Raw genomic sequence first — 22,277 nt, 5'->3', positions numbered from 1 at the left:
GTTTGGTGCGTACATACACGGCTGGGGGGGGTTTGGTGCGTACATACACGGGTGGGGGTTCGGGGGCGTACATACACGGGTGGTGGTTCGGTGCGTACATACACGGCTGGGGGGGGGTTCGGGGGCGTACATACACGGGTGGGGGTTTGGTGCGTACATACACGGCTGGGGGGGGTTTGGTGCGTACATACACGGGTGGGGGTTCGGGGGCGTACATACACGGGTGGTGGTTGGGTGCGTACATACACGGCTGGGGGGGGTGTTAGGTGCGTACATACACGGGTGGTGGTTCGGTGCGTACATACACGGGTGGGGGTTTGGTGCGTACATACACGGCTGGGGGGGGTTTGGTGCGTACATACACGGGTGGGGGTTCGGGGGCGTACATACACGGGTGGTGGTTCGGTGCGTACATACACGGGTGGGGGTTTGGTGCGTACATACACGGCTGGGGGGGGTGTTAGGTGCGTACATACACGGGTGGTGGTTCGGTGCGTACATACACGGGTGGGGGTTTGGTGCGTACATACACGGCTGGGGGGGGTTTGGTGCGTACATACACGGGTGGGGGTTCGGGGGCGTACATACACGGGTGGTGGTTCGGTGCGTACATACACGGCTGGGGGGGGTTCGGGGGCGTACATACACGGGTGGGGGTTTGGTGCGTACATACACGGCTGGGGGGGTTTGGTGCGTACATACACGGGTGGGGGTTCAGGGGCGTACATACACGGGTGGTGGTTGGGTGCGTACATACACGGCTGGGGGGGGTGTTAGGTGCGTACATACACGGGTGGTGGTTCGGTGCGTACATACACGGGTGGTGGTTCGGTGCGTACATACACGGCTGGGGGGGGGTTTGGTGCGTACATACACGGCTGGGGGGGGTTTGGTGCGTACATACACGGGTGGGGGTTCGGGGGCGTACATACACGGGTGGTGGTTCGGTGCGTACATACACGGCTGGGGTGGGTGTTTGGTGCGTACATACACGGCTGGGGGGGGGTTTGGTGCGTACATACACGGCTGGGGGGGGTTTGGTGCGTACATACACAGGTGGGGGTTCGGGGGCGTACATACACGGGTGGTGGTTCGGTGCGTACATACACGGCTGGGGGGGGTGTTAGGTGCGTACATACACGGGTGGTGGTTCGGTGCGTACATACACGGGTGGTGGTTCGGTGCGTACATACACGGCTGGGGTGGGTGTTTGGTGCGTACATACACGGGTGGTGGTTTGGTGCGTACATACACGGCTGGGGGGTGGTTCGGGGGCGTACATACACGGGTGGGGGTTCGGTGCGTACATACACGGGTGGGGGTTTGGTGCGTACATACACGGCTGGGGGGGGTGTTAGGTGCGTACATACACGGGTGGTGGTTCGGTGCGTACATACACGGGTGGTGGTTCGGTGCGTACATACACGGCTGGGGGGGGGGTTTGGTGCGTACATACACGGCTGGGGGGGGTTTGGTGCGTACATACACGGGTGGGGGTTCGGGGGCGTACATACACGGGTGGTGGTTCGGTGCGTACATACACGGCTGGGGTGGGTGTTTGGTGAGTACATACACGGGTGGTGGTTTGGTGCGTACATACACGGCTGGGGGGGGTTTGGTGCGTACATACACGGGTGGGGGTTCGGGGCGTACATGCACTGCTGGGGTGGGGGTTCGGTGCGTACATACGCGGGCGGGGGGGGTGGTGGGGTGTTAGGCGCGTATGCGGGCACATGTCTCCATGGTTGCTATGGGAGTTCGGTTCGGACGGTGTTTTTTGCGTACGGTTGTGAAATGGGGAGGACGGGAGGGATCGTACTTGCGCAGTCGGACTTTATTTTTCCGCACGGTGGGTTTTTCGCCCGGGGACGTGTCGGTGACTTTTCCCGACCCGAGGACGTGTGGGGAAATCTTCCCAATGCGATTCGTATGGACTTTTTTCCGTTCGAATCGTACTTGGCAGTTTGTACGCTACTTTGACGATTCGGACGGAAAAAAATCCGGATACGAGTCGGACGGGGAATTTTTTTACCGGATCGGAATTGACACCTAAGTCTTTAAGCACAGGATTAGCAATTGACATTCGACACAGAGCTAAAATATGGCAAAAGCCTTTTACCATTCCAGGAACCATTGTACAGCTTTGGATTGCTATAATACCATCCAAGCCAACCTCAAATGAATAAAAGCAAACCTGATATGTGCTTCACTGTTTTTAGAGCTCGTTAGAGAGAAATAGCTTTGTTGAGACACAAGAGAGCAATCAGTATACATCAAAACAATGCCCTTTCAGGTTTCAAGTGCTGCATAAATTATGCAAAAAAAAGCAGTCCAGTTCCCAAGTTTTAGATGGAGAGCAACTCTTTTATAATGAGTACTCTACAATAGCATTCAAAACCTGCTCAGTCCAAAAGTCTGTTTTTCTAGCAGAGTTTTTAAGCATAAGATTAGCACATTGTCATTCACAGTGAACGAGAAAGTGACAAAGCGTTTTTATATACATCCACAAGGCGCCTTTTCTAAGATATAGTAACATGTTTCGGTGCGCTTCAGCAAGATCACCATTGTGTGTGTGTGTGTGTGTGTATATATATATAATATATGTATATTTATGTATATGTGACTTATATATATCTAAATATATATATATATTTCAACTCTCCCAGCTCTTTTTTGCCAGAATCCTGGCGCTTCCGATCTGGTGCACGTTTCAAGGCAGAGCCATGCCATAAATCAATGTCACAACAATTCCTTACGAGTAAGCGATTAAGGGAACAGCACTCGCAGAATTACCTTCTTCAGTTCGCTTTTATTTTCACAGAGTATCCAGTTAAGGAAAAACCAATGCGTTTCGTAAACACCGTTTACTAGATCATGGTTACAAATGGCAAGTGTATGACTCATTGTTTTCGACCTGAATTTTTCGTGATGTATTCTGGGATTTGTGGTTTTTAATCAAAACCTACTAATCAGTTTCTTTTTTTGGGGGTCATCTATGTGAACCAACTGTGTCTATAGTGTATGTGCTTGTGTATGTGATTAGCTCTAATTTCTATATGTGTAAATTATTATTTAATCAATTCCTGCCCTAATCCCTTATTAGAATAATTATTCCTTTGTTTATTATTCTGTTATTCATTTATCTGAGGGAGTGTGTCACTATATGCCAGGTATTCTCTTTTCACTGCTGGTTTCCTTACCACCAAGCATTATTCCTGACCCGAGGTTTAGAGTTTTAGTGAATAAAATAGAGCCCTCCAGTGGGCCTACTTGTTTTATCGTCATATCATTATCAGATGTTATTTTAATTAATTAATCCTAAATTTCTCCTCTTTAAGTTCTCAATTCTCAATTCTCTTTTGAGATTTCCTGCTTTGACTTTCTGGTCTTTTAGAGTTTAGGAATTCTAGTTTGAATAGAGTGCACTCATGTGTCAATGTGATTGAGTGAAACTTAAAAGGTTTTTTTACTATTAAAAAACAGTTATTACATTATCATTCATCTAGTCCAGGTTTCATAGATGGACATATAACTCCTTACTTCGGTTGAGTCCATACAGCATGAAAGTTCTGAAATTTAAAATCTGCCTTGATTTCCTCTGTCGCAGTTTCTTTTCCCGATCCCCATCTCTTATATTCAATGGGATCACCTCAAGTGCATAGAAAGTTAATAACTTCCAATCTCCTTTGTGTTCCGCTTCCATGTGTGTTGCAATGGCATTACTTCGATCAGCATTTAATGTTGCACGGACGTGCTCAAGTATCCTCTTTTTTAATTTGCATTTGGTACTTCCTATGTACATCAAAGGACACGGACATTCAATAACGTACACAACATATTGACACTTGCAGGTTATTAAGTCTCTTATTTGCCACATGGTGTTATTTGGCAATTTCACTTCTGTCCTGTTCTTCGCTAACTCGCAGACTCTGCAGTTGTAACATTTTGTAAAGCCCTTTGTCTTTAACCATTGTGTACCCTTTGATTTTATAGTTCCTTGATGGTGGCTATGGATTAGCTTGTCCTTTAAGTTCCGTGCCCGACAAAATGTTATGCTCAGATGGGTGCCCATTATTTTTCCAACCATTGTGTCCAGCTGAAGTAATTTCCAATTTTATTTCAACATTTTTGTGATTTTCTTAGCTTCATTAGAAAAGTCTAAAGTAGTCGTGTCAGAATCTGTTGTGCCTACTTTGTGAAGCAGTAGTGGAGGGGTCAATGGCCACTCTGCACTCTAAGACCCATTCAAGGGTTTTGCATTACACCCATCAAGGGAAGAGACACGTACTACCAGTCCCACGAGACACAGTGTTCCCTCCATATGACTGGCCCATCTGTGGGCGGTTAAATATAAATAGTGGGAGTGTCTACATGCTTTCACTCACAACTAGCCTCTGATGACGAGCACAGGCTCAGAAACGCATCAGGTTGAAGATGCATGTGAGCTGTAATCATCGACATACAGAGATGTCCTTTACCCGCTATAAAGCAACCACGCTGCTGCTTGAGTGCTCCCTCGCCTGTGGTCACCTTGGAGCTTTGATATATATATATATATATATATATATATATATATATATATATATATATATATATATAGATTCACTGAAAAAACCATAGGTTTCACACACGTTATAGTTAGGAATTAGCATTTAAAAAACCTTGCAAATTCACTGAAAAAACCATAGGTTTCACACATGTTATAGTTAGCGGAAATTTTACTGATAAAAAACCAGTGAAATTCCCCCGTTATAGTTAGTGCAGGCAACTATAACTCACGCGACCGCAATCCTCTGCTGATGCTAATACTGTATTTAGACACTTATTTGCCCATGTCTTCTTCCATACATTTTTAGCTATACATATATTTCAAATATTTTTTTTTCATAAAGACACATATGTCATCAGCAGAAGATTGCGGTCGCGTGAGTTATAGTTGCCTGCACTAACTATAACGGGGGAATTTCACTGGTTTTTTATCAGTAAAATTTCCGCTAACTATAACATGTGTGAAACCTATGGTTTTTTCAGTGAATTTGCAAGGTTTTTTAAATGCTAATTCCTAACTATAACGTGTGTGAAACCTATGGTTTTTTCAGTGAATTTGTACGTTTTTTTAAATGCTAAGTTACTTTACGCCATTCGTGGCGTGCGCGCCCACTTAACGCAGTTCGTTCCGTGCGCGCACGGTGCGCTTCACGCACCGTGCGCGCACAGTAAGCACGCGGTGCGCTTCGCGCACCGCGCGCCCACTTTACACAGGATGGGCCATGTACGCACGATGCGCTTCGCGCACCGTGCGCACATGGAGGACATATGATGCACTTCGTTTTGAAAGGTAATATTTTAATTTTTCGTAATTTTTATAAGCCATGCACAAATGGTGCCCTTCGGGCACCATTTGCACACGGGGTGGAGAGAGTGTTGTTAATTTTTTCTTTTATTATTTTTGTTTAAAATATTGTGGTTTTTCACAATTGCAATGAGCCATGCACATTTGGTGGCCTTCGGCCACCAAAAGCACAGGGGGTGGGGAGAGTGTGGATAGTGTTTTTTTTTTACATTTTTTACCGTACGCGTACGGTAAGCGTAATCGGCGAAATTAGCGAAAAAATAAAAATTGCATTTTTGGCCTTGGGGGGTCTTTGGGGACTCCCTCAACATGGCTATGTGTGTGGGAGCTGTCTAAACAGCCCCTTTACATGTTTATTGGTTTTATTTAACAACCTAGCTCTCAGTGCGAGAGAGAAAATGGCGGCCGCCGCTTCCTGGTTTCGGCTGTTTCGAATGTTTACTAAGATCTAAGAGCCAATCAGAATCACGCTCGCGCACGCCACCGTACGCGTACGGTAAGCTTACGGTAAGCGTACCGTAAGCTGGCTCAGATATATATATTGATTTAAAGGCTATTTTCTCAGAATCTACTGAACAGATTTACACCAAACCTACAAAAGGCACTTCCTTGACCTGAGGACTACCTCTCTGCCAAATTTCTAGTAATTCTGTTCAGCCGTTCGGGCTGTAGCCCTGTCTAAAGGTCCTATGGAAAAATGCATGGGAAAAACGCGTTTTGGGACCCCCCTTTTATCTCAGCCCCCGCTTGACGAATCCCCCCGAGCCTTTCAGGGTAGGAGCGGAGCATAGCGCCCCACCTATTTTGAGAAATTCGCAAGGATTCGTCGACCGGCGCCAAAGTTATTCAAAATAGAATGTTGCGGATTTCCTATGGAAAAGGGGTCCTAACTATAACTACCTACTGGCGACCGCCAGTAGGTAATATATATGTATATATATATATATATATATATATATATATATATATATTCAGTGAAAAAACCATAGGTTTCACACATGTTATAGTTAGCTGGACATTTTACTCGTAAAAAACCAATGAAATTGCCCCGTTATAGTTAGTTCAGCTAACTATAACTCGCGCGCCCGCAATGCACTGCTGATGACGTCACATATTACATCACTCATGACATGGTCAGTGACATCACTGATGACATCACTGATGACATCTCAAATGACATCACTGATGACATCACTGATGACATCATCCAGTGAATGTGTGTTTTTCTGATAATTAAATATGTTTTATATATGTATATCTCAAGGTTGATAGAAGAATAAATGGGTATATTACTGTCTAAATGGATGATTTCTTTTTGAAAAATTGATTGTGTAACTGACTGATTAAGTGTATCATAGTGAATACATGGCTTAGTGAGTAATATTTAAATATGTAAATATCTGTATCATTTTTTCACTTTGTGTATAAGTGGCTGCATGGGTTGGTGAGTAGCTACATGGGTGTCTATATAGGTTATTAGTTGGTTTTTTTGAGTATTAGTCTGAGTGTCTGCATGGTTCGGTGGGGGGTATGACGTAGTGCATAGGTGCATGAATGAGTGACTCACTGTTTGTATGTGTTGAACAGAGCATGTGTGCAGGACTGCATGGGTGGATGCGTGTGTGTATTGGTGTGTTAGTGAGTGAATGACTGTCTCAATAGTGTCTTTATGAGTAACTACATATGTTTTAAACTAGTATATGTGACTATTGGTGTATATATGTGAGTATATGTGAGAGGGAGAGATTGAAAGAGTTCCTGTATGAATAAGTATGTGTTTCTATAAGTGATTGTTTAAAAGACTAAGTATGTGTAAGTTTCCGTAGAAGTAAGTGTGGTGGTGTGTGTATAACTGTATATGCAGGTGAATGTATGTTTGATTCTTTACTAGCATGAGTGACTATGTGTGTGAGTAACTCTATGGATGAGTGGCATTATGTAACAGGATGTATAGGTGTATGAGTACATATGATGAGTGAGTACATGTATGAGTGACTGTATAGGACTGTTGGTGAATGAGTGGATGTGTATGTTGATCTTAGAATTACTGAAGAGGTTGTTGTAACTGGTATTGGTATGTCCATTGTTTTGAAAATTTTAGTCTCTATTTTTGAATGTGTGTATCAAAGCTTATATTAAGGTGAGAGGAGGTCTGCCACTCTATCACAAGGATGATGTCATCAGTGATGTCATCAGTGATGTCATTTGAGATGTCATCAGTGATGTCATGAGTGATGTCACTGACCATGTCATGAGTGATGTAATATGTGACGTCATCAGCAGTGCATTGCGGGCGCGCGAGTTATAGTTAGCTGAACTAACTATAACGGGGCAATTTCATTGGTTTTTTACGAGTAAAATGTCCAGCTAACTATAACATGTGTGAAACCTATGGTTTTTTCACTGAATTTCTAAGGTTTTTTAAATGCTAATTCCTAACTATAACGTGTGTGAAACCTATGGTTTTTTCAGTGAATTTCTAAGGTTTTTTAAATGCTAATTCCTAACTATAACGTGTGTGAAACCCATGGTTTTTTCAGTGAATTTGCAAGGTTTTTTAAATGCTATTTTTTTTTTTATTCTTCATTTTTTTCAAACATATTTTTAATTTAATTTTCTTACCTTTTATAAAGACTATGCTTACATTTTTAAAATCATTAAATATTTATTTTATATAAATTTTTTAAAATAAACATGTAAAATTTATTTCCAGTTTTTTTTTTTTTTTTTTTTTTTATAGTACGCGTACCGTAAGCTCACGGTAAGCGTACGGTTTACGCAACGCCCGTAATCTATCTACGCTGCTTGCGTATAGTTACGTACTTTGCGTAGCCGCGCGTACTGCGCGTGGGTCGCGTGCGCGCTTACGCCACACGCGCACGTTACGCGGAAGTGCCGGGGAGTGACTGTTATGCGCATGCGCGCAAGCGCGTGTCTTTTTTACGCGCATGCGTACTTTTTGCCGTAAGCGCACCGTAAGCGCACCGTAAGCGTACCGTAAGCGTACGGTAGGTCATGTGATCATGAAACACAACTTTTGATTGGTTGAAAGTACTTTCAGTTCTAGAACTCTCCTACACCACACCCATTCCCCTCATTTCTGCTTGTGATCCCTTGGGAGAAGGAGCTGGTTTGTCTTTGGGATACGATGGCAGAACAGCAGAGCTCTTCTGAGAGTGAGGCTAGCACCAGCAGCACTGTCTTGAGGCAGAGAGCGAGGAAAGTAAAGCCTTCTTATGTTTGGGATTATTTTACTTTTCCAGAAGGCCAGCAAAAGGTGAATGCACCCTTAGTTACTTGCAAGCTGTGTAAGCGTGTACTTTCTAGAGGTAATCCTAACAGGAAGTATTCCTTTGGGAATCACACCATGAAGAGACACCTCCAGGATGTACACAGAAGGACACATGGTCATCTTTTTGGAGGTAACTCTTCAGAAAGACGAGCCAGTACATCCACAGCAGCTCAGCCTGGACCATCACCTGCAGGGCTTACTCCTTCTTCTGCAGGTCAGGTGAGCCCTTCATCTGTGGGGGGAGAATCTCCTTTTGCTGGCCCTCTGGAAATGAACCTTCGATTTCGGAAGGTTGATATTCATTGCACATTTTGTAAAGGTCTAATTTGTCATAGGGAGACCAGTGTTTCCCTAGTAAACAACAAAATAGATCAGCACATTTGTAGCTTTGAATGATTTTCCCATGCTTCCTTTCCTCTGTCCCTGCATGAACACAACGGTTCTTTTAAGAGCCAACCTTATCTTCCATCTTTTTTTTACTTGTTTTTAAAAACTTTTTTTTTTTTTTTTTTACCGTACGCGTACGGTAAGCGTACCTTTTTTTTATTTTTTTAAAAAAAACACTAAAAATCATTTATCACATTATAAAGTCCTTGAGAGACTACAATTTTTATTATTGACTTACCATACTCACTCAAAAAAATATTTATTCATTTGTTTTTTTAAAAAATAGTTTTTAAAATGGTTGTAGTTTCCGAAAATTTTCTATATCGATCTGAAAATAAAGAAAAAAGTATTAATATTTTTAAACCATTTAATAATACAGTACACATATTTACATTTTTTACCAAAAAATATTTTTGCCTTATTTTTGCTGTTTTCAGAATAAATTGCATTTCACTATTAATTGTGAAAGCAATTGCATTCATCATTTTACAGCGGGCAAAAAAAATTAACAATCACAAAGATTGTATTAAAAAAGCCCAGAATCTCTTCTCACTTAAACTTATCATTACAGAAATGCATATTATTCTAAAAAAATATCATCTAAAAACAATACTTTTTTCTTTAAAATACCGTCTGATATGTTTGTTTGAGAAGTATAATCACAATATTATATCTCAAATAACTCCAAAATACATCTGATTTTATTTCCTTTAGGCCAAATAGTATTTTTTTTTTTTTCCTGGAATAAATTTCCAAGGGAAATCCATTAAAATTCTAAAGTTTAATCTGTCCAGATCTCACCGATTCTCTGTAACATTTTGGTTCACGAAAATTTTGTGAATAATTTATTTAGTCCACAATAGAATTGCTTACTTTTCCACATGGCCAAATAGTAATTTTTTAAATCATTTTTGAAAAAAATTTCCAATGGCAGTTCAATAGCATTCCAAAATTTAAAATGTGCAGAAGTTACCGATTATCTCTAAATTATTGGTTTTTCAAAATTGCATTAAAAATTAAAAAAGTCCACATTACAATTGGTTATCTTTCCTTTAGGCCAAATGATAATTTTAAAAATATTTTTTCTACAAAATTGCAATGGTAATCCAGTAAAATGGTAAAATTATTTTGTCCAGATCTTGCCAAGTCTCTCTAAAATTTAGGTTTCAGGAAGATTAGATAGGAATTTGCTAAATCAAAAGGCAAACGTTGTTTGAAAATCAATTGGGAATCATTACACAGTGTCCAGCCTTTTTCACATTTTAGATAAACTGTGTAATGTCCAGAAGTAACAGTAGGTCCATCATGGAAAATTATTGCAACAGTTACAAAAGTTTTTCCTGAAATTGATAATTGCTGTCCTGTAAACTTCTTTATTAAAGTATCCAATTTTGATCCATCAGCTCTACATCGTTGCATCATTAAAATTACATACTGTCCGTATTCCCTTAAAATTAATGTTGATAACATGTCAGAATTACACTCACCACATTTCATGCTATGATTAGCATCTTTAACTAATTTTGCAAAAGTGACTGTTTTACTCTCTGGCAATGTCAAATAAATAAACCTTTCATTATCAACAATAGAGCCACATATATTATAACAATTATCACAACTATGTTCCCATTTATAAGAGAGACCAAAAAAAATGTCAATGGGAACTCCTTCTTCTTCCACTACCTGAAGAAAATACATCAAAAATTCGTGTGCATCTTGCTGTTCATTTTGAGAAAACTGTGTTCGTCCTGAACATACATCTAAAAGTTTTCTAATGTCAGTAGCACTTTCTATTTGAGTTTTATCTTTACTCAGCTTTTGAAAAAGGAGACTCAGCTCTGAACAGAATCTTTTTCCCTGATTTACTATTATCTGCTCTTGCAAACTTTCCAGATAAAATGCAACATTCAGCACTACATTTGCATAGCAGTTGACACCAGAGCTATTTTCAAAATGACATCCTACAACCTGTTCTTCATTTTCCTTTTTCTTTTTGCTTGCAATTACATCACTCCTCTTTTTTTTCCTCTTCTCTATATCTTCATTACAGATATTCTCATTTCTCCTTTTACGAGAAACTACACGTTTCTCCAACACAGGATACTGACCTAAATGAGGAGCATAGCTTCTTCTTAATCTATTATACTCCTTTACACAGTTTGTATCAGCACTAACTTTTGAGTCATCAAAGTCTATCATGAATAAACCTGATAATGTTTTGACTCGTGACAAAGCTACATATGCCATACCTTCTTTGAACACAGTTGAACCAATGTTCACAAATGCACAATCTACAGTCAATCCTTGAGACTTGTGAATAGTTACAGCATATGCTAGAGAAAACGGAAACTGCTTCCTACGTACATATAAGTCTTTCACAAGCATAAAACGAACTGTACAACGACAAATATCTTTAACTTCTTCTATCTGATCAAATTTTATTTTTAAACATTCAATTCCTTCTTTTTTCTGATAATTAATAAAACCCACAACTCTTCCCATTGCTCCATTCACTAAGCCTTTCTCAACATCCAAATTTCTCCTTAAAAACACTCTACAGTTCATGCAAACATATAGATTTTTTTCTAATCCTGCTGTTTTGGAGATGTTCTTCTCTAGTGAGTCCAATTTATTTTTCAGTTTGCCTGTTACTGTGACAGTAATTCTTCCATCCTCAATTTTGTCCACTGCTTCCAATTTCCTGATGTCTTCCTTTTCCAATTTCAAAAGCTCCTCATTAAATATTGAGCATTCACGTAGAGTTGGCATTAAGCAGATGACACTTTTGTTTTCTGCAATATTCTTGTATATTTTCTCTGCAACTATTTCTTCCTTTGGAAATAAATTATGTAGCAGCCGACTCTGTAATGCTTTTTTCCCAACTTCTGTGAGTATTCCAATCCTGATATCTTTCAGAATACTTCCATATTCTTCATCGTTTGCTTGCCTCATATTAGTTGTAAGTTCCTTGTACTCAAAGAAGGACCAAATATTTGTATTTCCAATGCTTCCCAATGACTTCTTCGTGTCTTCATGTGTCACAGTATTAAACACTGGTTGTCCTTTAACTGGAGTAAGTTGCAAAAGATCCCCAAAAACTATGACGTGTTTTCCACCAAATAACACGTCATAGTCTGTGTTCAAAATTTGCTGCATTCTTAAATGCACAAAGGCAAGCATTAAGTTCGATACCAGGCTCACCTCATCAATAATGAGAACTTGCATCTTCTTCAATACTCTTGAAACTTCCAAGGATGCTTCTCCAGTTAGCTTGTTGAATTGTATTTTGTTCTCATGCTCCACTGGTAACATTAGCAAACGATGTAAGGTGATTCCTTTTATGTTATATGCTGCTAACCCAGTTGGAGCAGTAACCACACAAGACAAAGTAGAATCCGTTTTTTGCTTTAGGTAGCTTCTGATGACTTTAATTAGGAAACTTTTTCCAGTGCCAGCTTGTCCGCTTACATACATCCTGATTGGATGAAATGATGTGCATGAGCACTCTTTTTTGATATGTAGAAATCCGTGATCAATTTTGTTTTTGATCTCTTCATAAATTTGTTGCTGCTCTTGATTCAGTTGTCTTTCCAAATTTTCTAAGTCTATAAATTCTTCTTGACCTTGATTCATAGCCGTTTCCACTTCATTCATGGCTATTGATGCTTCATTTTCAACGATTGGTTGTCCTAGGGGATCTTGACTGTATGTTCCTGAACTTTGGCTGTCCTGAGAACTGTCTCTAGCTATTTCTGCTGCAATTGTAGTTTCCTGTTCAATTTCTTCATTTAACATTTGCAGATAAGTTGAGAATGTACTGCATTGTATGCTGTCTTTACAAGCATTAAAAGAATCTTCATAGCTCTGGAATTCTCCCAGTAGTTCATCCTCTGTACGCCATGGTTTAAACAACTGTAAAAGAGCCAAGTAGTAAAATTCTTTCTTGTCGGTAGTGTCGCAACTCAGCTTCCGGTGATTTATCAAACTTCCTTTGGTTTGCTTCACCAAACATCCTTCTTCACCAACAACTTTATATTTTCCACTGTTGATGTCTTCTGCAGCTTTCCGTGAATAAATGTAGTTCTGTAACACTTCATAGAGACACATGTTCTCCAGATGATGACTTCTCTTGGGATAATATGTGTCCAACATGTTTGTTTTCAATATATCTGTACTTTCTGGGTCATTCTCAGCCAAATATTCAATTTCTCCAACAGATTTCAGTACCCGATTTCTCATTGCTGCAAGGCCTAAACTTGCCCAAATTATTCTTCTTGACTTCGAGTAGAGACTTGCAGAAGATAACCTATCTGAACATTCGTAGGATCCAATTTCTCGATGCGATAACATCTTCAAACTGAAACTGTACAGCTTCTTACTGACAGTCTTCTCGTGAGAAATCTCTTCCCACATTTCCTTCAATTCTGTTTTTTCTGATTTCGTAATGTAAGACGTTACATATCGAGCAACAGCAATGGAATTGTCAGCAACATACTGTATATCCATGTTAGCGTTCCACATGGATAAAATGACTGGGTTGTAGTCATTTATATTTTTAGATTCTTCTTTTCTTTTAAGGTTGTAGGTATTCTTAGGTGATTTTCTTGTGATAGTATGTCTCACAGCTGACATAAAACTGTTGACTCTTCCATTTGAAAGAACAGGTCTAGGAAATCCAAATCGACATTTAGTGTAGTATTTTTCTTTGCTCTTGTATTTCCGTCGACAGTATTTTCCACACCGATGACTTTGGAAACGTAGAACTTGCTCCTTTAACTTGTTCTCTTCTGTGCTTTTTGGTATAGCACATGTTGCATATTCTTCAATGTAAGATAACACTGCTTCATCAGTATCTGTTCCAAACTTTGGGGCATCCTTGATCCACAGCAGCATATGAATATGAGGAGCACCTCTTGCCTGGTACTCTTTTCTCCAAAAGAAATCCACTACTTCTCCAAGGGGTGGATTTTTTTTATTGCAGATGAAGGACATCATAGCCTCAAATCTATGATTGAAATATCTGCAAACATTAACCGGATCCAATGAGCACAGTTCTCCTGCTGTCTTGTATTCGATGTTTTTAATGTTTGAATTGGCCTCTCGTAGAAAATCCAGTAAATCATCCCAAGCGTACTCGGCACAGCTTAGGGTAAGGAACCATGTTGGTGTTCCTAAATTGCGTAACATGCATTTTAGTTCACCATGGCGTCGGTACCAATATTCATTTGTCCCACGCTGACAAGCCATCAGATTGATCAGTTGTGTTTCCAAATGATCATCTCGGTGCTGCACTTTCTCCATAAAATCCTTAGCAGACACATTTTGTAAATGTACTCCACTTTTTAAAATGTGATTTACTGCATAAGACAGTGCAGACAAGTCGCTTTCAAATAAAAGATGGAACAAATAAGGAATACTTTGTCGAAATCTGGGATCTTCAGCATATAGTCTTGTAGTTCGATACTCTGAAGCTGGAATCTGTTCTGGACGTTCATCGTATCGTCCTCCTTTTCCTTTAGGAAACAGCTGGGGAAAACATCGAGCTTCCAAGCTCTCCTCCCATACACTCACGGGATTTCCTTTTGCTTTCCTCATCTGAAAGAGATCAATATTGTCTCCCATAACTTCTTTCGAATGGAGAGGATGTATGCTAAAATGTTCATAAATTTCTTCTTCCTTTGACTTGTCCACTTTTTCAATTTGTCCAGTTGGTGTTTCTGTGTCTCCTTGTAAATCTTCTTCTTCTTCTTCTTCTTCTATATAAATTGATTCATACCATTTGTTATTTTTTTTCAAATACAAATTTGCTCTTTGTACTTTCCGCACATCTACCAGCTCCTGCCAAATCTTCTTATTCTTTGTAGGTACACCATTAACCAGAATAATTAATGGTTCAGTTTCCAAAGTATCCGCATCAATAGTTTCCATATTTTTTTTCAAATCCAAGGGCAAATACACCACTCTACCTTTTAAACCTCTCAGTAAATCTGAAGGAGGTAATTTACCAGTTTTGGGCTCCATACGTACTATGGTCTGGAACGGATGAACACATTGAATGAGTATAGACTCATATGTATTTAATTCAGAAAGTTCAGCAGGAAAAGCATCCAATTCTAAATTATTATGTACAGCTCTGGTCGGCATTCTATTTTCCTCTAACTTGTTATAACAGTATTTACAAATACGCTGATCTTCACCCAATTCAAAACAATTTTCTAGAAATATATATGTGGCAAAATCCTTCCACTTATAATTATCTTCATTTTCACTCTTTCTGTAGAGATCAACATTCCTAGTTTGTTTTCTATAATGAGTTCTGCGGCAACAAATACAAGTAAAATTTGGTCTTTCATTAGAGACTATTGCAAATTTTGTTATGTGATCATTAAATGTGTTACTTACAGAGGGTTCTACATTCTCTTCCACTTCTTCCTCATTTACTGTGTCCTTCTCTGCACTGTTTTGTTCAGGACCAAAGTAACAAAACTGAATTTCATCAACAACCTTCTCTACATCTGATACCGTTCCTCGGAACAGAGCCCTATTCAATTCATTTAACTTTATTGCTGGACTTTTGGCAAAATACAACCGTCTCACAAACTTTCTCATTTCAGTATGATGAACAGCCAGCATCCTAAAATGATGGAAAACACTATTGCACACTTTTCTAGATAGACAAGCAAGAGAATGACCCTGCAAACCAGTATTCTCTCTCACTCTGCATGGATCCAGACTTTGAAGCACCTTAATCTTTTGTTTTACACTTTTTTTACTATATTCTCTTAGAAACTCTCGAAATCTGTCAATAGATTCCTGACGCACAGTGCAAATACTACTACAATTCCAAGTGTACACTGGGGCTTTAGGACGTCTCCCCATTGCCTCATCTGCCATCACTTGTACCTCATCTCTTGGAACCATTATCTCCTTCTCCATTATGCAACCATTTTTTACTTCGTATGAACGACCTCTGGTGTCAACTGCATGCAGCAAACTATTACTTTGAAAATAGCTTTCTTCATTAAAAAAAGGTTCACTACTTGAACTATGCATCCACTTGCCTAAAAACACTTTACAAAAGTTTGTTCTGTTCACTACTCTTTTCCTTTTGCTATGTGATTTCAGTACATTAACCATTTTGTCTAATGTACGCATCCTATTCAAAATTAATATGAATAGTTTCCTTTTTAATTCTAATGCTTTTGCTGCAATGGCTTCAATTTCTTTTTTTCTCTTGTAATATTTAGCCTTTTGCTTATATTTCTTTATATCCTTTATCAAATTGGACATAACTCTTCTCTGAAACATTTTTCTACGTATCTCTTTAAATGCTGTTTTTCTGTTTATGTTAAACTTTTCAATTGCAGAAGGTATATTTGCATTAACTAAATTCTCAATTTTTTGCTGTTCTCTATGTTTTGTTACATTTTTCCGAGAACAGACATTTTGTACATTTTTCTTTGTTTTAAATATTTTGTTTAGGAATTGTTTTTTTTGCTTACCAGAAGATTTTTTCTTTTTCCCAACATCAGCATCTTCTACTAACTTTGGTCCTCCAGTTGTCTTCAAATATAGTTTTTTTTTTAGCGTTTTTTGAACTCGAGATTTTGTAGGCATCTTAAATTTTGTTCACTGTTCTTCAGCAATACCTGAAAAAAACTAAAAAAAAAATCTGTTATTGTATTTAAATATATTACTACATTTCTTTTCACAATAGTCACAAAACGAAATTTCTTTGCCAATTTGAATGCACACAAACTGCTCTTTTTTTTGGGCAAGTGAAAATCTCTTTTACAAACTGTCACATTATGAAACCACTTTTCAGATTTTTTAAAAAGCCCATGTCCACAGTGCTACACTCCACCAAGGGCAACCAGCCTTCGTGATGCTGAATGTATTTGCATTACAGACTTAAACCTGAAAACCCCACTGGCTTGTAAATACTGTGCATGACTATACACGGCAAGGACATGGGTGTGTGCTAAGCCTCTGCTTCTTCCCCCAAAAATTCGCTCCCCCTTTCCATCTAATGCAACTGTGAAATCACCAGAGCAAGACGCAATAAATCTCTGCCTATAATTCTTCTATGCACACAGAGTCATGTTTTCACATTAGTGCCAAAACGAAATTTCTTTGCCAATTTCAAAGCACACTTACTGCTCTTTTTTTTTCGGGCCAAGTGAAAATCTCTTTTTACAATTTGAAATCACTTTTACAGACTGACACATTATGAAACCACTATTTTTGATTTATTTAATTGGACGTGTCCAAGCTGTTTTTTTTTCAGACCAACACCATGTGCATTCTCTGTGACTGCCTACACTCCACCAAGGGCAACCAGCCTTAGTGATGCTGAATGTATTTGCATTACAGACTTAAACCTGAAAACCCCACTGGCTTGTAAATACTGTGCATGACTATACACGGCAAGGACATGGGTGTGTGCTAAGCCTCTGCTTCTTCCCCCAAAAATTCGCTCCCCCTTTCCATCTAATGCAACTGTGAAATCACCAGAGCAAGACGCAATAAATCTCTGCCTATAATTCTTCTATGCACACAGAGTCATGTTTTCACATTAGTGCCAAAACGAAATTTCTTTGCCAATTTGAAAGCACACTTACTTCTCTTTTTTTTTCGGGCCAAGTGAAAATCTCTTTTTACAATTTGAAATCACTTTTACAGACTGACACATTATGAAACCACTATTTTTGATTTATTTAATTGCACGTGTCCAAGCTGTTTTTTTTTCAGACCACCACCATGTGCATTCTCTGTGACTGCCTACACTCCACCAAGGGCAACCAGCCTTAGTGATGCTGAATGTATTTGCATTACAGACTTAAACCTGAAAACCCCACTGGCTTGTAAATACTGTGCATGACTATACACGGCAAGGACATGGGTGTGTGCTAAGCCTCTGCTTCTTCCCCCAAAAATTCGCTCCCCCTTTCCATCTAATGCAACTGTGAAATCACCAGAGCAAGACGCAATAAATCTCTGCCTATAATTCTTCTATGCACACAGAGTCATGTTTTCACATTAGTGCCAAAACGAAATTTCTTTGCCAATTTGAAAGCACACTTACTGCTCTTTTTTTTTCGGGCCAAGTGAAAATATCTTTTTACAATTTGAAATCACTTTTACAGACTGACACATTATGAAACCACTATTTTTGATTTATTTAATTGCACGTGTCCAAGCTGTTTTTTTTTCAGACCACCACCATGTGCATTCTCTGTGACTGCCTACACTCCACCAAGGGCAACCAGCCTTAGTGATGCTGAATGTATTTGCATTACAGACTTAAACCTGAAAACCCCACTGGCTTGTAAATACTGTGCATGACTACACACGGCAAGGACATGGGTGTGTGCTAAGCCTCTGCTTCTTCCCCCAATAATTCGCTCCCCCTTTCCATCTAATGCAACTGTGAAATCACCAGAGCAAGACGCAATAAATCTCTGCCTATAATTCTTCTATGCACACAGAGTCATGTTTTCACATTAGTGCCAAAACGAAATTTCTTTGCCAATTTCAAAGCACACTTACTGCTCTTTTTTTTTCGGGCCAAGTGAAAATCTCTTTTTACAATTTGAAATCACTTTTACAGACTGACACATTATGAAACCACTATTTTTGATTTATTTAATTGCACGTGTCCAAGCTGTTTTTTTTTCAGACCACCACCATGTGCATTCTCTGTGACTGCCTACACTCCACCAAGGGCAACCAGCCTTAGTGATGCTGAATGTATTTGCATTACAGACTTAAACCTGAAAACCCCACTGGCTTGTAAATACTGTGCATGACTACACACGGCAAGGACATGGGTGTGTGCTAAGCCTCTGCTTCTTCCCCCAATAATTCGCTCCCCCTTTCCATCTAATGCAACTGTGAAATCACCAGAGCAAGACGCAATAAATCTCTGCCTATAATTCTTCTATGCACACAGAGTCATGTTTTCACATTAGTGCCAAAACGAAATTTCTTTGCCAATTTCAAAGCACACTTACTGCTCTTTTTTTTTCGGGCCAAGTGAAAATCTCTTTTTACAATTTGAAATCACTTTTACAGACTGACACATTATGAAACCACTATTTTTGATTTATTTAATTGCACGTGTCCAAGCTGTTTTTTTTTCAGACCACCACCATGTGCATTCTCTGTGACTGCCTACACTCCAGCAAGGGCAACCAGCCTTAGTGATGCTGAATGTATTTGCATTACAGACTTAAACCTGAAAACCCCACTGGCTTCTAAATACTGTGCATGACTATACACGGCAAGCACATGGGTGTGTGCTAAGACTCTGCTTCTTCCCCCAAAAATTCGCTCCCCCTTTCCATCTAATGCAACTGTGAAATCACCAGAGCAAGACGCAATAAATCTCTGCCTATAATTCTTCTATGCACACAGAGTCATGTTTTCACATTAGTGCCAAAACGAAATTTCTTTGCCAATTTGAAAGCACACTTACTGCTCTTTTTTTTTCGGGCCAAGTGAAAATCTCTTTTTACAATTTGAAATCACTTTTACAGACTGACACATTATGAAACCACTATTTTTGATTTATTTAATTGCACGTGTCCAAGCTGTTTTTTTTTCAGACCACCACCATGTGCATTCTCTGTGACTGCCTACACTCCACCAAGGGCAACCAGCCTTAGTGATGCTGAATGTATTTGCATTACAGACTTAAACCTGAAAACCCCACTGGCTTGTAAATACTGTGCATGACTATACACGGCAAGGACATGGGTGTGTGCTAAGCCTCTGCTTCTTCCCCCAAAAATTCGCTCCCCCTTTCCATCTAATGCAACTGTGAAATCACCAGAGCAAGACGCAATAAATCTCTGCCTATAATTCTTCTATGCACACAGAGTCATGTTTTCACATTAGTGCCAAAACGAAATTTCTTTGCCAATTTGAAAGCACACTTACTGCTCTTTTTTTTTCGGGCCAAGTGAAAATCTCTTTTTACAATTTGAAATCACTTTTACAGACTGACACATTATGAAACCACTATTTTTGATTTATTTAATTGCACGTGTCCAAGCTGTTTGTTTTTCAGACCACCACCATGTGCATTCTCTGTGACTGCCTACACTCCACCAAGGGCAACCAGCCTTAGTGATGCTGAATGTATTTGCATTACAGACTTAAACCTGAAAACCCCACTGGCTTGTAAATACTGTGCATGACTATACACGGCAAGGACATGGGTGTGTGCTAAGCCTCTGCTTCTTCCCCCAAAAATTCGCTCCCCCTTTCCATCTAATGCAACTGTGAAATCACCAGAGCAAGACGCAATAAATCTCTGCCTATAATTCTTCTATGCACACAGAGTCATGTTTTCACATTAGTGCCAAAACGAAATTTCTTTGCCAATTTGAAAGCACACTTACTGCTCTTTTTTTTTCGGGCCAAGTGAAAATATCTTTTTACAATTTGAAATCACTTTTACAGACTGACACATTATGAAACCACTATTTTTGATTTATTTAATTGCACGTGTCCAAGCTGTTTTTTTTTCAGACCACCACCATGTGCATTCTCTGTGACTGCCTACACTCCACCAAGGGCAACCAGCCTTAGTGATGCTGAATGTATTTGCATTACAGACTTAAACCTCAAAACCCCACTGGCTTGTAAATACTGTGCATGACTACACACGGCAAGGACATGGGTGTGTGCTAAGCCTCTGCTTCTTCCCCCAATAATTCGCTCCCCCTTTCCATCTAATGCAACTGTGAAATCACCAGAGCAAGACGCAATAAATCTCTGCCTATAATTCTTCTATGCACACAGAGTCATGTTTTCACATTAGTGCCAAAACGAAATTTCTTTGCCAATTTCAAAGCACACTTACTGCTCTTTTTTTTTCGGGCCAAGTGAAAATCTCTTTTTACAATTTGAAATCACTTTTACAGACTGACACATTATGAAACCACTATTTTTGATTTATTTAATTGCACGTGTCCAAGCTGTTTTTTTTTCAGACCACCACCATGTGCATTCTCTGTGACTGCCTACACTCCAGCAAGGGCAACCAGCCTTAGTGATGCTGAATGTATTTGCATTACAGAATTAAACCTGAAAACCCCACTGGCTTCTAAATACTGTGCATGACTATACACGGCAAGCACATGGGTGTGTGCTAAGACTCTGCTTCTTCCCCCAAAAATTCGCTCCCCCTTTCCATCTAATGCAACTGTGAAATCACCAGAGCAAGACGCAATAAATCTCTGCCTATAATTCTTCTATGCACACAGAGTCATGTTTTCACATTAGTGCCAAAACGAAATTTCTTTGCCAATTTGAAAGCACACTTACTGCTCTTTTTTTTTCGGGCCAAGTGAAAATCTCTTTTTACAATTTGAAATCACTTTTACAGACTGACACATTATGAAACCACTATTTTTGATTTATTTAATTGCACGTGTCCAAGCTGTTTTTTTTTCAGACCACCACCATGTGCATTCTCTGTGACTGCCTACACTCCACCAAGGGCAACCAGCCTTAGTGATGCTGAATGTATTTGCATTACAGACTTAAACCTGAAAACCCCACTGGCTTGTAAATACTGTGCATGACTATACACGGCAAGGACATGGGTGTGTGCTAAGCCTCTGCTTCTTCCCCCAAAAATTCGCTCCCCCTTTCCATCTAATGCAACTGTGAAATCACCAGAGCAAGACGCAATAAATCTCTGCCTATAATTCTTCTATGCACACAGAGTCATGTTTTCACATTAGTGCCAAAACGAAATTTCTTTGCCAATTTGAAAGCACACTTACTGCTCTTTTTTTTTCGGGCCAAGTGAAAATCTCTTTTTACAATTTGAAATCACTTTTACAGACTGACACATTATGAAACCACTATTTTTGATTTATTTAATTGCACGTGTCCAAGCTGCTTTTTTTTCAGACCACCACCATGTGCATTCTCTGTGACTGCCTACACTCCAGCAAGGGCAACCAGCCTTAGTGATGCTGAATGTATTTGCATTACAGACTTAAACCTGAAAACCCCACTGCCTTGTAAATACTGTGCATGACTATACACGGCAAGGACATGGGTGTGTGCTAAGCCTCTGCTTCTTCCCCCAATAATTCGCTCCCCCTTTCCATCTAATGCAACTGTGAAATCACCAGAGCAAGACGCAATAAATCTCTGCCTATAATTCTTCTATGCACACAGAGTCATGTTTTCACATTAGTGCCAAAACGAAATTTCTTTGCCAAT

The sequence above is a fragment of the Triturus cristatus genome, chromosome 7 (genome assembly GCF_964204655.1).
Source record: "Triturus cristatus chromosome 7, aTriCri1.1, whole genome shotgun sequence".
Taxonomy (NCBI): Eukaryota; Metazoa; Chordata; class Amphibia; order Caudata; family Salamandridae; genus Triturus; species Triturus cristatus.
Note: the sequence above shows the minus strand (reverse complement) of the source record.